The sequence below is a fragment of the Oryx dammah genome, unplaced genomic scaffold (genome assembly GCF_014754425.2).
Source record: "Oryx dammah isolate SB20612 unplaced genomic scaffold, SCBI_Odam_1.1 HiC_scaffold_23, whole genome shotgun sequence".
Taxonomy (NCBI): Eukaryota; Metazoa; Chordata; class Mammalia; order Artiodactyla; family Bovidae; genus Oryx; species Oryx dammah.
The window spans coordinates 39,126,758-39,142,745 of NW_024070207.1; the positions used below are offsets into that span (position 1 = coordinate 39,126,758).

The following is a 15,988-nucleotide window of genomic DNA, read 5'->3' on the forward strand; positions in this document are numbered from 1 at the left end:
CCGTAGCGCTCTCCTCGGATTCTGGCAGAGCCTCGTGGGAGGTGAAAGGGCGCCGAGGGAAGAGGAAGAGAGATGCAAGCCTCCGCTCACCTACCTGTTCCAGAGCTGGCCTGGGGAGCCGGTGCTCCGCGGGAACGCAAGCACGTCTAGCAGAACCCCACCTTCCTACTTCCTCGCAAGGGGGTATAGCAGCGCCTCACGTTTTGAACCGTTTAAAGCACTTCAAAACATGAATTGCTGCTGTATCCCCTCGGAGTCAACGAAGGAGGATCGCTCTGGGGTACCTGCAGGTGGAGAAAGACAAGGTGACTGGAAGGAAGACCCCCGTCCCGCCCAATGGCGAGGAATAAAGCGAAACGTCAGTCCAAATCGACATACTTTTTAGAAAATTGATTTCCAGGATCAGCAGGTGGAGTGAAGAATGTTACTCGATTTCTTCTTTTTCCCTCAGAGGATGAATCTTGGAAAAGTGTAGTGGTGAAAGGCAGAGGGCTGAGAGAGAGAGGAATTAGGGTGGGAAAGAATCTTACTTCTGAAGGAAAGAATAGTAAGAAAAGAAATTGAGGCAGTTTGGCAACATCTGGATCACTCTTGCCTGCTTCAAAGTCTTCCTGAAACTTCTTCCTGGTGTAGGTTATCAATAAGCCTCACTCAATGTCCCCACTAAAAAACAATAGCTTCTCATTTATTGACTTAAAGAAGATCACCAAAATGTTTCTGGTGGCTTCAGCTGATTTTAACATATATGATAGTTGGGAAATACAGATCCATCCCTAGAAGCATGAGATGTCCTCTTGAACTCACCAGTGCTTCCTTATTACACCAAACACCCTGCCTTGAGTTCTCTTTAAAGGTATTAAAGAATCAGAGATAACTGTTCTGAGATGAAATATCTGGATGTTTACATATGAAACTAACTCAAACTTATTCATAAATACTTTGTACCTTTTAATATCAGCTATCAAAACACAAGTCAAAAAGTTTAAATACTTGATGTCAAATCAATCCTTCTTGTCTCAAGCAGTTCCCTATAAATGCTTTCCTGTTCTGAAATGGCCGGCTCTGTGCATACTCCTTAATGATTAACTCATTACATACCGCTTTTTCCTTTTTAAAATGGACACACATTAGCAATAAGTTACACGCATCCTTTCCCACAGTGTTTAAACCGAATAGTCAAGCAGAAGAAAATAAATCTGTAACCCTCAATCACAAACCTGTAAGTTAAAACAACACAACTAGTACAAAATGCTAATGGTTTTGAAAGTTAAAATACGTTTCAATACAAGTAATAGACACGACAAATATCCACGTCTGATAAGTGTCTTGGTTCATTTAAAATTTACATCATTTTTTCAAAACCAGTATATTGGATGCTGTGTCTTGTTTATTAGATGATAAAATGTTCAGAGTATTCAATGAGACTAATTACAAAATTCGTAACACCAGACTGAGATCCAGTGTTACCAAATGCACTATTTATGGTAAACTAATTTATTAATAACTCATTCCCTAAATTGGGACATACATTTAAGTGTGTGTAAATTCCATCTTGTTTTGGTTATGCTATTTACAAACAACTCTCACTTTTGGGATTAATGGAGATAAACGTCCTTGGTTGCCTTTAAAAAGAAAGAAAAAAAAACATGTTTAACAAATGTACAGTTTTACTTTAGAACTCCACAACCTTCTCCCAATTAAATATTTATGCCCCACACAAATATGAGAATCCTCACATTAGATATTAAAGTCATCCCCCATTTAACATTTCCTTAGTTGACTACTTAGAAAAACAGAAGTTCACTCGAAATAGCAATGGTGTCAAAGGCGAAGGTCCCTTCCACATTGCTCTGCAAACTCACTGGAATCGAATTCATTTGTACCTGTCATTTAACCCGTTTTTTCTCTCCCAGTGACAGTACAACGACTTACATTCCTAAAAAGCCACTTCACTCCCCTAGTTTATGGATTTCCCCTTAGATTAAAGTTTACTTACGAAAAGAGATTACAAAGAGGCGTCTTGTCACTTCAGAAGAGAGTCAGTCGCTGATACAATAGACAAAGAATCGATACTTTCGAGTTGCCCATAGCCCCACCCAGCCTTCTGAACTGAACTGTGTTGGGCCAAATCATTTAAGAGCCAAAGCATACGCCTCTTCCTCTGTTCATATTTTTACAACGTTTTGTCTCAATTTTGCAGATGCCTTCTTCCCCCCACCACAAACACGATGGACCTTCCCTCGGCTCATTCATGCCGATTTTCCCAACGTCATGTTTCCTACAGGGAAAACTAAACAAGCTTGAAAGTTTTAGCTGGGAAAAGACAGTGCAAAACTAATCATACATTTATTTCCAAGACATATTTTACGGCTTACAAATAAGAGCCACGAGAAGTTCATGTACAGTCCGTCAAAATCAGTGGATCCCGACTGTCGCGAGGCTGACAAGCGGTCACAGCCCCTTACTCGATTTTCTCTCCCCACCCACCCCCTCCATCTTAGCTTTTTCTAGCCCGTTTCCTAAGAATTCTCCCAGCCCACTCATGTGTCTGTTTCGTCCGCACCCCGGCCCCCCAACATACTTTCCAATCCCAAAGCAACACATAACTTTTTCAGCGTGGTAACTCAAATTTTTTTCAGTCTGCCGTAACCAACGTGATTAAAGGGAGAAATGCCAGCCAACAAGTCCCTTTTAAAAAAATCTCATGTCACCTCTCGATCCACTCGAAAATGGCGCCGAAATCGAAGAATTTCTTAAATTTCATTGTCAGCTTTTTGCAAAGGTTTCTGGGATTTTCCTGCGAAGCTGCTTCGCCGAGTCTGAGAGCTAGCGAACGAGCAAGCAAGCAAAAGAGAGAGGGAGGAATGGAGGGGGTGCGGAGGGGTGAGACAGACAGCGAGAGAGCGGGGCCCGAGAGGGGAGCGGGGTCGGGGCTTGAGGTCGGCGAGGGCGCGGGGGGCGAGGGACCGGGTCCCGAGCCATTGGGACCGGAGCCGGGCGCGGAGAGGCGGGAGCCCGGGGCCGGGGTTCGGGGTGGCGGCGCGGAGGGCGCGCTCCTGCGTTGGCTGCAGCCGAAGCTCGGAGAGCGGCGTGGCGGAGGCGGAGCGGAGTGGAGCGCGGGACCGGATCCTCGCGCACCCTGGGAGGCAAGCTGGGCGGCCGGCGGAGAGCCTCCAGCAGCGGCTCTAGAAAAAGCCGGCTCCGGGGGCGTGGCCACGCGGTGCCCACGCCCCCCCTTGGGCGCGCTGCTCCCGGCCCGGGGGCGGAAAGGGGGAGGGGAAGGGGGAGAGATGGGGGGGCGGGGTGCGCGCGCGCGCGCGCGCGCGCGCGTGTGTGTGTGTGCCGGCGCTCCACGCCACAACCTTGGCCCGCAGCCGGGATGGGGCCGAGAAGGGCACGGGGCATCCAGTAGAGCCGGTACAGAGTCGAAGAGCCGGGGTTCAGGGAGAAAAAAGAATGGGACAAGGCAAAGCCACGGGCACAGGGTAGCGGAGCGCGCACCCAGATGTGTAGGACGGACGCCACCCCGCGCCCACTGGTCCCCTCGCGGTGCCCCCTGAGCTGCCAGTAGGGAGCAAGGTGACTGAGCAAAGCCCCTGGCGCTGTGCCGGCTGGGGGTGCCTGACTTGTTGGGGGAGGAAACGGGGGGGGGTGCTTCGGACCGCGTGAGCGTAGCGCTTTCCCCAGGCGTTTGAGGCCAGCCTAGTGGGGACTCCCCTGCCCACGCCACCCCTCCAAGCCCTCAGGGAGAGCGGCCCTGGGGCGGGCCCCGTACTTGCAGGCCGTCCGCTGGGGGCACAGAGCCCGGAGGGATGGAACAACTGTCTGCACATGTCCCGGTCCAAGAAGGGGAAACATTTTTAAGATTGACCCGGGGCAACAGGAGGGAAATGAGCCCTTATTATAAATGCTAGCGCCTGTTTAGGGACGGAGAGTTGATTTTCTTAGGTGAGAATAGTATTGAAGGTAAGTAGGAGGATGCCCTTAGAAGATGAAGGCTGGAGTGGAGAGGTGAAATATCATCTTGTCTGCAGTTTTCAGATGATACAGCCTACACACGCACACATTGTGCCAGACAGAGGAAGCAAGTGTTATAGTGTGTTAAGTTGTCACATCCAGGTGGGAAATAAGTGGACGTTTGTTGTACTGTTCTTTCAACTTTCCTACTTGCAAAATGTCATAATAAAAACTTTGTGAGAACTCCCTCTCCTCGTTAAAAAAACAGCGCCTGAATGCTGTCTAGGAAAATGAGCGCGACTCCTTTCTCCCTCCCTGTCCCGGGTGGGACAAATCTGTCAGCACGCAGGGCTCAGACCAGCGAGTTCTGGAAGGGAAGGGCAATGGGTAGCGCTGGCCGGCAGCGGCCACAGCCCCGGACACGGAACGCAGGCCCGGAGGTACCCGGGGGCCTCGGGGCAGGTGGGCGGCCAGGCGCACAGCACGGCAGAGGAGCTGCTGAGCGCGCCGGTCTGGGCAGGGGGCTCCGCGGGCGACTCAGCCACCCCGGGTGCGACTCCGACTCGCTCGGCTCAGCTCTGCCCAGCCGCCCGCGCGGCGGACGGGCTAGAAAACGGATGGGCCGCGGGGAGCTGGAACCGCGCGCCTGACGCCGCCGCCGCGGCCCCGGTCCCCCACGTTCCCCGAGGGTGGCCAGGGCTGTAGCGGCCTGCGCCCTGCGCGCGGGGTGGTGGGGAATCGCGCGCTGCACTGGAAAAAAAAAATCAGGTGCTGAAAGAAAAATAGCAACACACACACCACACACACACGAAATCAGTATACAAAAATAAAACCACGGATTCTGCCTTGCTCGGCGCTCAAGTTTCTTGAGCTGCTTAACTCTCGCATACATTTCACTGAGGTTTCTGGAGCGCCGATGTCAACTCTTAATTTCTTTGCAAGGGCGATTTCGCAGACCCGAGGCGCTGCAAGTGCTGCGCGGCCTGTCCCTTGCCTCTGCGGCTGTTTTCTTTCTTTCATTTTTTTAGAGTTGGGGGGTGGGAGGGAGAGTAGACTCTTCTAGGGTCTGCAAAACTATTTTCAAAAATTAACTAAAAAGATTTTACAGGCCAAGATTTGATTTTCAGGAAAAGTTTTAAGACTGCAGTGACGTGTAAGGGTTCGATGGGCGCTAAGAAGTTATTTCTAAACGATAATTTCCCTCTGAAAGTTTTCAGAATGCTTCGTGGACAGGGCTGAGAGTTTGTCGGGCTGTCAGACGTGACTGAACAAGCTTCTAAATCCTCAGAGAGATCATTTATAAAGCTCCAGTGTCCTTGGGGTGATAGACTTTTCTGGGCTTTTAAGTCTCGGCTTCGTGGATAAATTTGCTTGGGTTGATCTAACTGCGCACAAGCGTGCATTCCCCTCCTTGGATTAGCAGAAGGGTAGAAGATTCCAGCACTATAAGATAAAAGTGGAGTTTGTGGCACGTCCTCCAAAGGGGGGGGGAAAGCAAGTTTCCTTTATTAAACTCTTGCTACATCAGCAAATTAGAGAGCCAGTTGAATATTGATGAATGCTTTCAGGGTGAGTAATATGGCTACAGGCCGCAGAAAGTGAGGGCGGGCAAGCTAAGTATTTACTCAAGTGAACAATCTTCGAGTATTTTTCAAATATGATGTCTTAAGGATTTCCTTAGGTTTTCTTAGGACCTCTGAAACAAACCCTGATTCTACAAATGGCTTCTCATTTTAGTAGGCCCTTCCCAACCTCACAAAACAGAAGTTGCTCTAAGAGTCGCTTAGAAATTCAGCCTGGCATTAAAACCCAGCCGCAGCCCTCCAAACCCCGGTGTCAAGGAGGGAACTTCTCGCTGGGCAACCCGGAAACCCCCAAATGAAGCGGACACCATTTACTATTTGTTTTTGTTTTTTTGTCGTTTCTGAAATTCAGCTTCAAAACAGGTATTTTCAGGAAAATAGCACATTTTTTTTTCCTCCCTGAAATGTTCAGAAATTACCTTGATAAGAAATAATTCTAGTCAGCCGTGGGAGGAGAGTTTTAAAAAGGCTTTGAAGGCTCTGAAGGTGCAGCTGAGGAAAATAAATTAGCCCTAGACTGGAGAAATTCAGCAAGGAAGTAACCCATAACAAGGTATTTAGAAGAATTTTTGGAAAGTGTTTTCTGAAAAGCAATTGCAAATAAATCTTTGGAATTAGATACTAGGAAAAGGAGTTGAATTGAAAATCTTTTTTACACTGTAAACAAAATGTCTAGAACTTAGCATTTTCATTTTAACTAGAAGTGTCTTTTATGATTATGTTTTTCACGAAGGCCTTGAGTTAGGGAAACAAGATTTCCCTTATGTTGTAAATATCCAGAAGTCTTCAGAGAGATAAAATCAGGATAGAGTTACAGATTTAACAGAAAGAAAACAACTGGAATTGTGTTATGAAGCTTCTACTGTGTTATTTGTAAAAGCTTTTTTTTTCCCCAGGGTTCAAGAAAAGGCTAGCAGTGAGCAGAAATAATAGACTCATGCCTGCCCTACTGTCAGATTTAGCAAAAAATATAGTGCACCTTAGTAATTTTTATTTTATTTTGAGAAACTGGTTATGATAAAAAATAGCTGTTTGCAAAACTTAGAACTTTGGGGGGGTGGGAAATGTCAAATCTTAACTTCTCCCAACTCCATGATCTCACCAGGAAAAAGTAGAATAAATTAGTAAATTTTTCCTTTCTGCCAAGGAGGAGCTTAGTAAGTCCTTGATGGCTGTTGCTTTTGATTTCGAAGTCTCTTTTCAAAGATGCGGAATCACTGCCTTCAATGCTGCTGGGATTTCTTCTTTAAACAGGGCATGTTTTTCTTGTTGGGTGTGCACTATTATTGTCTTAATTATTCCTGGATTTTGGCCCATGAAATCAAAGACTCTCTCAGATGACAGAAATGATTGAATCTTTGCACAAAGGAAGGCCACAGTGGAGGGGTGGAGGGTGACTTCAGTCTCTACACTGTGCTGGCCCTACAGGGTCCTCATCCTGTAAGCCAGCTGGACTCTCCTTTGCACCAGAGTGAGCTCACAGCACAGTATAATGATAGGGGCATGGAGATGAAAGACCATCTCCTGGACAAGATTTCGTCACTTGCTTTCACCGTAAACATTATGATCAATTTCTAATCTTACACTTCTAGCACTTGCCTTGAGCCTTATTACCCTATTATACAGAAGAAATAAAAACAAAAACTCAGTATAGAGCAATGTCAACACATCAAATGCTATTGGATTCAGGGAGGCTGCAGTGCATTTGGACAGTTGGTTACTCCTTTTATATAAAAAAAAATTTTTTTTTAAAGCTCCAAATTGGCCAGCACCAAGGAGGTGCTGTCAAAAGCACAGAGCTCCCCAAGTCGGAACGACTTCACTTTTAGGATCTTGCTACTCCTGGGGGAAAAGAATATCTCACTGGGAAGAGATAGGAGGAGGGGACAAGAAAGTGAACAGTGCTAAGGGATGCTATCTTTGTTTAAAACCAAGATGTGTTTTCCAAACCATGAAATATTTGTTGAAATAGGAAAGGAAGGAAAGTCAATGTGTATAACTGAAGCATAATATTAAAGCTATTAATGCCAAAATATCCAGAACTTCTTCTTGTGTCCATAACATAGCTATTTGCATTAAAAAAATATTTAAAAGACTTAATATGTAGAGTTTCTAGGACTGGTGGGAAATGTCATTTCTTTTACCTCCTGTCTCTTAAAATAATTCTTGGGTTTAAAATCAGGTGGGATTCCACAGTAGCTAATGCTCAGGGTGAGCTCCATCCATTGGCAGGAAATGGAGCTGGAGATCTGGGTCCAGTTTTCCATTTTAGCATGTGCCCTAAACCCAGAGCTTCAGCAGCTTCCTTAGCTCAGCGTCCCCAAGGAATGTTTAGGCCTCAGGCAAGGAAGGAGGAGGGAGGCAGAGAGTAAGGGCAAGGACAAAAAAGAGAAAGGAGGAAGGTGAAAGAACAAAAAGAAAATCAAGTCCTTCCCCTCATTCCTTCTCTGTCTTTTAATGCAAACCCTTAACTTGCCACCCCTAGGTCACCAAGGTAACCTTCTCAGGCTCCCTGCTCATCTCCCAGCTTAGTTTGGCCCCTCTCACCCTAGTTCCCTAAGTTCAACTCTAAAAACACAATTCTGATCATATTGATCCTTTAGCACTAAAAAATCACACAACGAAAAGTGTAGTCCTTGAATGTGGCCTTCAAGGCCCTCTCCAACCTGGCTCTGATCTGCCCCTCTGATTGTACCCCTCCACTCTCCAACTACAGCTCCCTTTTACCCTTCCACGCAGGAGATTTTTGCTCTTCTCATTTCCTCATCCCTTAAGGCTCAGCCCAAATGCCATCTCCTCCCTGAAGCCTTCTCAGATGATCTCAGGTTGGGGTTAACTGCCTCTGGCCTGTCCCATCACGGCACATTAATAAAGCTAGTCATTCTAAGTCTCTTCCTAGTAGATAGGAAGCCCCTAGAGGGTAAGGACATGCCCATCTATGGATCTCTTCTCAGCACTTTGCACAATTGTGTCAGTTGGTGTCCAACGCAGATTTTAAATAAATGCTACCTGAGAAGGGAAAAGAGATGGAGGGAGTGAGGAGAATGTCAGGTTGTGTTGGTATGGAAGCTTGTGGCTAATATCCTCAACAGTTGGCTTAGGTGCCCTTTGGTGCCCTTGGTGCCAAGGGTTGTCTAACCTAAAGCCAACATGGTTGTTTAACAAGTTGGTCTGAGATTGACATTTGAAACTCATCCCCTTTAATAATATGGAATTAGTTTATTTTAAATTAGCTACTCAGTACTAGAAACCCTCTCCTGAAAAACTACCTCAATCATTTGATTTATTTTTATTTTTTTGTCTGTGTGTCACAGTGTATGGGATCTTAGTTCCCTGACCAGGAATCAAACCCGTGCCCACTGCATTGGAAACGTGGAGTCTTAACCCCTGGCCCACCAGGGTAGTCCCCCACCATCATTTCATACTTTTAAGTTTCAAGCTGATTTTTGAACAGAAGGTGCAATTTGAATGGAATTGGGAAAACAGTATGTTCAGGGACCTGCAGATAGAGAAGAGTTAAAAAGGAGAGAGACTCAGCAAGACAGAGGCTATCTTTTGGGGAATTAGCTGTTGATTGAACTGGACAAATAAGGTCTGCCCCTGCAGGACAAATAGATTAGAGAGGTGTGGAAGTAGGCAGAGGAGTCTTGATTTAATTATGGGACCGTGAGGAATCTTTGAAGGGCCTTGAGGAGTGTGATGTAATGAAAACTGCAATAGATTCACTGGGCTTACCTGGTAACTCTACAAACTAAAACTGTGATAAACCTAGGACAATCGGAACCATTGGAATATCCTCTTCTTCATGCACACAGGAGTGAGTTTTCTTACTGGAGAAGAGAATAGGTGGAAAAAATACTGCTTCATATATGCCTACTGTGTATCAGGTGATGTGCTAGACTTTTTTCCCCAGCAGCTTTTCTCTTTCTCTCCCTACCCCCCTTTCTTCCCTTTTCTCTATTTCTCAGACAACTGCATAGACCCCCACCAAAATATACCCCCCCTGCCCCTGACTAGGACTTGACTGACCTTTAAGGATAATCAATTTCTTGTGACATTAGTCATAAAAATATGTTTTAAAATGCCAGTAAATATCGGGCAAAAAAATTCACCAAAAGAATACAGAAATTTAACCTCATGTGCTGATTTGATGGAACCGAGGAACGGAAACACACCTTCTGGACTGAGGCTAATCGTTTTGGAGTGATGGCAGAGCTTCAAACTGGAGAATGTTTTTTTTCATGGGCTGCTTAAAAAATTGTCATTAAATATTTTCAAGAAGTTAAAACAACACTGAAAGCAACTTGGGCAACTTAAATATTCATTGTAGTTGCTGTAACCAAATATCCCAACATATTTGAGCTTAGGTGCTTCAATATAATCAGAAAAGTGTGATTTCTCTATAGCTTGGTAGAGCAAAAATTAAACAGATGAAATATGAAATGAACACGATAATTAATTTGTAGCTTGGATCATAAAAGCCAGATTTTTGAAGAGATAATATTATTTTGATTGCAGACTGTAAATTATTATAGGGAGTTAGTGTAGGAATGACATTGAGGCTTACTTTTGGGTCAATTTGTTCCCAACTTGACCCTCTGTTGGTAGGGGGGAGGGCTGAGGTTTCTCTAACCCCAAAGAAATCAGTCTCACTATGGCTTTAGGACTTGGCTTTAGGACTTATTTCTCCTCTCCTCACACTGGCTTTCTTTCAGTATGTTGTCATGTAAATGCAGTTTAGAAAACAGAACAAATATTCTATGGGCATTACTTGGAAAATAAACTTTTAAAGATGTGTATGTATTTAAGTTGTAGAGTTACAACTCAAAAGAATTCTTGCTAGAAAGAAATACGTATTTGGCTAAAAGTCAAAAATTTTGAAGTAACTTTAAAAGGTGAATAATTTACATTAGCCTGGTGTTTATATAATAGGGTGTGTGTGACAAAGTTAAAATAACATTGAAAATAACTTGAGTCATTTAAATATTCCTCCTGGTAACTGTAGAATATAAGTGCTTTTGAAGAGGGGGAGTGGTAAGTTTTTAGACAGCTGGCAGGGACTTTTTTTGTGTGTTCCTTTACATTTGAAAACTGGTATTAGCATTTAATTCTCTGACTCAGAGCAATTCCCCCTTGCCTGTCAGAGAACATCTACAAATGAAGGCTGACAGAGCCAGGCAGGGAAGGGCAAGCCTGTCATTTCACTTCCGGGAACTTGTTTATGAAGCCTCCTGCAATCCCCCACCTGCTCAGACCCTGTTAGCCCCTCTCGGTTCCTGCTGTTTAATAATTCTGGGAGCTACTCTGATTTCATTGCATTACCCTTCAGATAAGTTACAGGAACTTCATCAATGGCCAAGCCAGATGGTTGTGGATTGGATAGAAACAAAGCAAAAAAAAAAAAAAGAAAGTAGTAATGGGAAGAGTGATGGAAAGCATTGTGTTAGTATTTATATATATATCCATCCTGAAGGAGATCAGCCCTGGGATTTCTTTGGAAGGAATGATGCTGAAGCTGAAGCTCCAGTACTTTGGCCACCTCATGAGAAGAGTTGACTCATTGGAAAAGACTTTGATGCTGGGAGGGACTGGGGGCAGGAGGAGAAGGGGATGACAGAGGATGAGATGGCTGGATGGCATCACCGACTCGATGGACGTGAGTCTGAGTGAACTCGAGGAGTTGGTGATGGACAGGGAGGCCTGGCGTGCTGTGATTCATGGGGTCGCAAAGAGTCAGACACGTCTGAATGACTGAACTGAACTGAACATATATATATCGTATATATTATATAATATATATATATATAATCAATGAGCAAAGTCCTCTGTCTCTCAACTTTGAAGCTGGCTGATGCCCTATGTGTGTGTGCTCAGTCGCTCATTGTATCCCACTTTTTGCGACCCCATGAACTGTAGCTTTCCAGGTTCCTCTGTCTGTGGAATTTTCCAGGCAAGAATACTGGAGTGGGCTGACATTTCCTTCTCCAGGGATCTATAAAAAATATGTGCGTTCACATACATGTGACTCAGATTCCCCCATTTCCCCACTCCCACTGAGATGCATTAGGAAATCGTTGGTCTGATCTGAACTAGCATCATCATTTATGTTATTTGATTTACCTTTTACACTGTTCCCCTTTGGCTTTAAATGTCTTCAGCAATGTTGTCTTAGAAAAATAAATAGAAGCTTCCTCTGGAATACTTTTCACCAATCAGTTGGACTTGTAATTTGCAGCTGGTAGGACTTATTTTCCCCAGAGAAGGAAAATAGAACTGACAGAGGCAAGGGTACAGCAGCGACTTATCATGTATTTTTCTACCCAGGCTGTGTCCTGCCATTGATTGTAAATTGATTGTATATACACAGATAAATTGAAGAATGTCTCATTTGTGGAGTTAAGGTCATCACTAGGATGGTCCCCAGTGACCCCACCTCCTGGTGCTCCCACCTTTGTGTAATCCCTTCCCCTCATGTAGGGGCTGGACCTCCAGAGTCACTTCCCCAACAAATAGAACATGGCAGAAGTGGTGAGATGTCACTTCTGAGACTGGGTTACAAAAAGCCTGTGGCTTCCAGCTTGGACTCTGTCCCTCCTCTCCTTCCCTCCCCTTTCTCCCACTTCCTATCTTTGTTGTCATTATCATCTTCCATACCATGAGAACACTCAGGCAGCCTATGGAGAGGCTCACAGAGAGGAAATGAGGCCTCCTGCCAACAGCCCCTTGAGTGAGCTTGGAAGTGGAATCTTCAACCCCAGTTGCATCTTGAAATGACAATTTGATGGCATCTCCTCAGAGATCTTGAGCCACAGGCACTTGGCTACATTGTGCCCAGGTTGTTGATCCGCAGAAACCATGAGAGAATAACTAGTTGTTGTTCTGGGGTAATTTTATTTTTTTTTTGGCTGCACCAAATGTCCTGTGGGATCTTAGTTCCCTGACCAAGGATTGAGCCCCCTGCACCACCAGGGAAGTCCTGTTTTGGGGTAATTTGTTATTCAGCAAGGGCTTCCCAAGTGGCGCTAGTGGTAAAGAACCCATTTGCCAGTGCAGGAGACATAGGAGACACGGGTTCGATCCCTGGGTTGGGAAGATCCCCTGGAGGAGGAAATGGCAGCTCTCTCCAGTATTCTTGCCTGAAGAATCCCATGGGCAGAGGAGTCTGGTGGTCTTCAGTCTGTAGAGTCGAAAAGAGTCGGACATGACTGAAGCAGCTTGGCATGCATGCACACTGTTCAGCAATAGATAACTAATACAGAAAGTTTTATAATTGTATAATCAGTGTATAAGTTTATAAGCTGAAATCTGATCAAATCATTTGTTTTCTTCTGAAAAAGTTGTAGAAAGTCGCAAGACTAAAAGCCCTCTCCTTATGTCTCTCTCTATCTCTGTCTCTCTCCCTGTCCTCTCTTTCTCTCTTTTATGGGAATAAACAACTATGATTACTCTTTAAGCAGTATATCATAGCGATCAACCACAGGGATTACAATACTAATTAGACTGAAAGAAAACAGGGAAAAAGAATTAAAAGATGTTACTTCATAAATTAGCCTTTCTTTAAACATTTGATCTTTGATGATGTATTTCTTTTTTTTTGGATAGTGTATTTCTTATAAACATGGTGTGTGTGCACCTCTGTCTGTGTGCGCGCGCGCGCGCGCGTGTGTGTGTGTGTGTGTGTGTGTGAACATGCTGTGGTTAGTTTAATGCTTGGTCAGACTTTCATTCTTGATGGAGGAATGGAGGGATGGGAGTATTGACATGAAGCTCCAAAATGGCCTATTAGTTAAAATTAGGGATAAAATACTTTTTGCCCTTAACGTTTATTATACTTTATACTGTTTTTAAAAATCTGGTTTGCTGTTTTATAATTAGTATTATAATACCCTGTTTTCAGGGTATAGGAATTAAAATTTAAATGTTACTTTGACTCTCCTTCTATCAGTGAAATATTTTTAAATATTTGACAAACAATTATCATAACATATGGTTTCAAACATTTTTGGCTTTCCCAGAGAGTGAACAAAATGTGAAAATGCTCATTTCTTTTGAGGGCAATAAAGCATTTATTATTATCACAAATATGATTAAAATTATGTGGTAGATTTTTATAAATCATGTCACCTTAAAAGTGAAATGGACATTACCACAATGAAGGAAGAAAATGCCCTTTCAGAGTGGCATGTCAAAAGGTAAATAAATTAGCCAACTCAAAATGCGTTTTTTTTCTTAAAGCATTTTTATCTTCCCATCTTTTGAATGGTTTCTATGCTTATAAACTTCCAGGCCCTTTCTCAGTAACAGTCACCAAACAGGCTTGAGCACCTACAGAATACCTTCACCAAGTACTACATAAGAGAAAAGCAACACAAACAAACAAACAAACAAGTAGGACAAGGTCTCCCATGCTCAAGAAGCACATGATCAAGCAGAAAAGATCACACATGGAACGAAAATGGTTGAAGTTTGCTTTTACTGAGTAAAGACATGTCCAACTCAACAAGTGCAGATTACTCCTGAATTCTGAAAAAAATTATGCCTAATTATACAGAGATTTTTACCCAGGTAAAATATGATTCTTGATACAATATTGCTTTGCATCTTTGTTCTTGCTATTTCCTTTGCCTAGAATGCCTTTGCCCTCCATCTTCATCTGATGAAATCCTCTGTCACTTAAGGCCTAGTTCAAATGCCCCCAATTCCATGAGGCCTAAGCTTATTCCATCTTGACTTATCTGTTGCACTGGAAAAATTAACCTACCCAGGTCTCTGGTCTAGAATCCCATGAGTCACACTTCTTTCATCTCTTGATCACTTCTCTTTGGTATCCTTTGTTGTCTCTCTCTCTCTCTCTTTTTTGCAACTGTGCCTTGAAGATTGAATGTTAGGGAGTTTTCACTCTCTGATCCTAATCACCTAAATTCATGTCATCTTCCCAAGGCTTTATCTCCCAGTAATTACCTCTTATACCCTTTTCTTAAGCTCCAGTTCAAGGAAGCTCAATTTCTTGAACTAATTCCTGGACATGTTCCCTTGGATATTACTATCATCTCCAACTCAACTTGTCCAACCTGGACTCATCTTCACCCCTATCCTCTACCCTCACCCCAGTTTCCTTACTTAAAGCCAGAACTGACCATGTCTTCTGAGCTTCCAGGGCTCTAAGTGATGACATCTTCTTTGATTCAGTCTCTTCTTTTTCACCTATATCCTGTCAGACAGATCAGGGCTTAGCTCCAGTCTCATGGCCTCCATGAAGCCTGTCCTCTCTGCTCCAGGGTCTGGAGTCTGTCACACTCCAAATTTGCCTGCACAGCTCAGTTTCTCTCTTGATCAAGAATGGGGCTTCTATGGACATTTAACTGTTTCATAGGCTAAAATGAATGAAGTCTTGTTGTTCTTCACTTGTCAATCATTCTCATTTTCATCTCTTCCTACACTTTTACACCTTCCTCTATTTGTTTTTCTCATGTCCTGTCACCTAACTTACAGCCCTAACCCACTAGGTGTCTTCCCATCAACAGTGCACTTAACTGCCCTGTGCCAGTTCTTATGCTCACAAAGGATGCCCCTTGTCCTACTTTGTGCTTAGCCAACTCCTCCTTATCTTCTAAGAATGAGATCACTGCCCATCTCAACCAGGAAATCTTCCTGGCTCTTTCAACCCAGCTGGAAGCTTCTCCTCTTTGGGAGGGAGTGTTAAGTGTAGGGGAGGAAAATGCATTTTGGAGCTAGTCCAACCTGGGTTTGAATCCCAGTGATGTTACGTATTAATTGTCTAGCCTCAATTTCTCTGAGACTCAGATTCCTCATCTAGAAAACAGAGAAAATAATTTTTATCTTGCAGAGCAGTTGTGAGGATTAGATAAGGTCGTGTGTATAATGTATCAGGCATATGGTAACAACTGTTATTAGCGAGTAGGTCTTGAGTGTCCTCCAAGGCTGATACGTTGCACAGCCCCTGGGGGTGTCTCCACAAATACTGCCCCTTGAGGTTGTCAAGTGCACAACCTGCATGTATAGTCCAGTTCTACTATATCTAGTACCAGTTTGCTATGTTATTTACAGGTGTTTTAGTGTTTAATAATCCATAAGCTTGTGAAGAGAAGATGGGAAGGGCAGTCCTCATTTTCTTGTACATAGCCTTGTTTATTGCTACTTTTCTACCCCATTTCTCACCTCTGTCAACTGCCCTCTACCCCAACTATATTGGATTAAACTAATTGTAGTTTCTCTGATGGCTGCATCCCTGATCCTCAGGCCTCTGAACAGGCCCATTCTCTGGGCTAGAATAGCTTCTAGTTTTCTAGGCTTGTTTATTTGTCTTCTCCTGATTAGACCATGTTAGTCTTATTCACCAATGCATGCTCAGCGTCTAACATAATACCTGGAACATAAGATGAGGGTGCTAAATGTTGGTTGAATGAACACATTGTTTTCAGGGATTG

General features: G+C 43.9%; 1 long non-coding RNA gene across 1 annotated transcript in view; it reads right to left on the minus strand.

The window, feature by feature from the left end:
- LOC120882270 overlaps positions 1-177 on the minus strand; it is a 4,766-nt gene extending 4,589 nt beyond the window's left edge. Inside the window, exon 1 of the long non-coding RNA XR_005725463.1 lies at positions 95-177. This is a non-coding gene — a long non-coding RNA (uncharacterized LOC120882270). The remainder of the gene's footprint in view (positions 1-94) is intronic.
- Between the last annotated feature and the right edge of the window lie 15,811 nt (positions 178-15,988).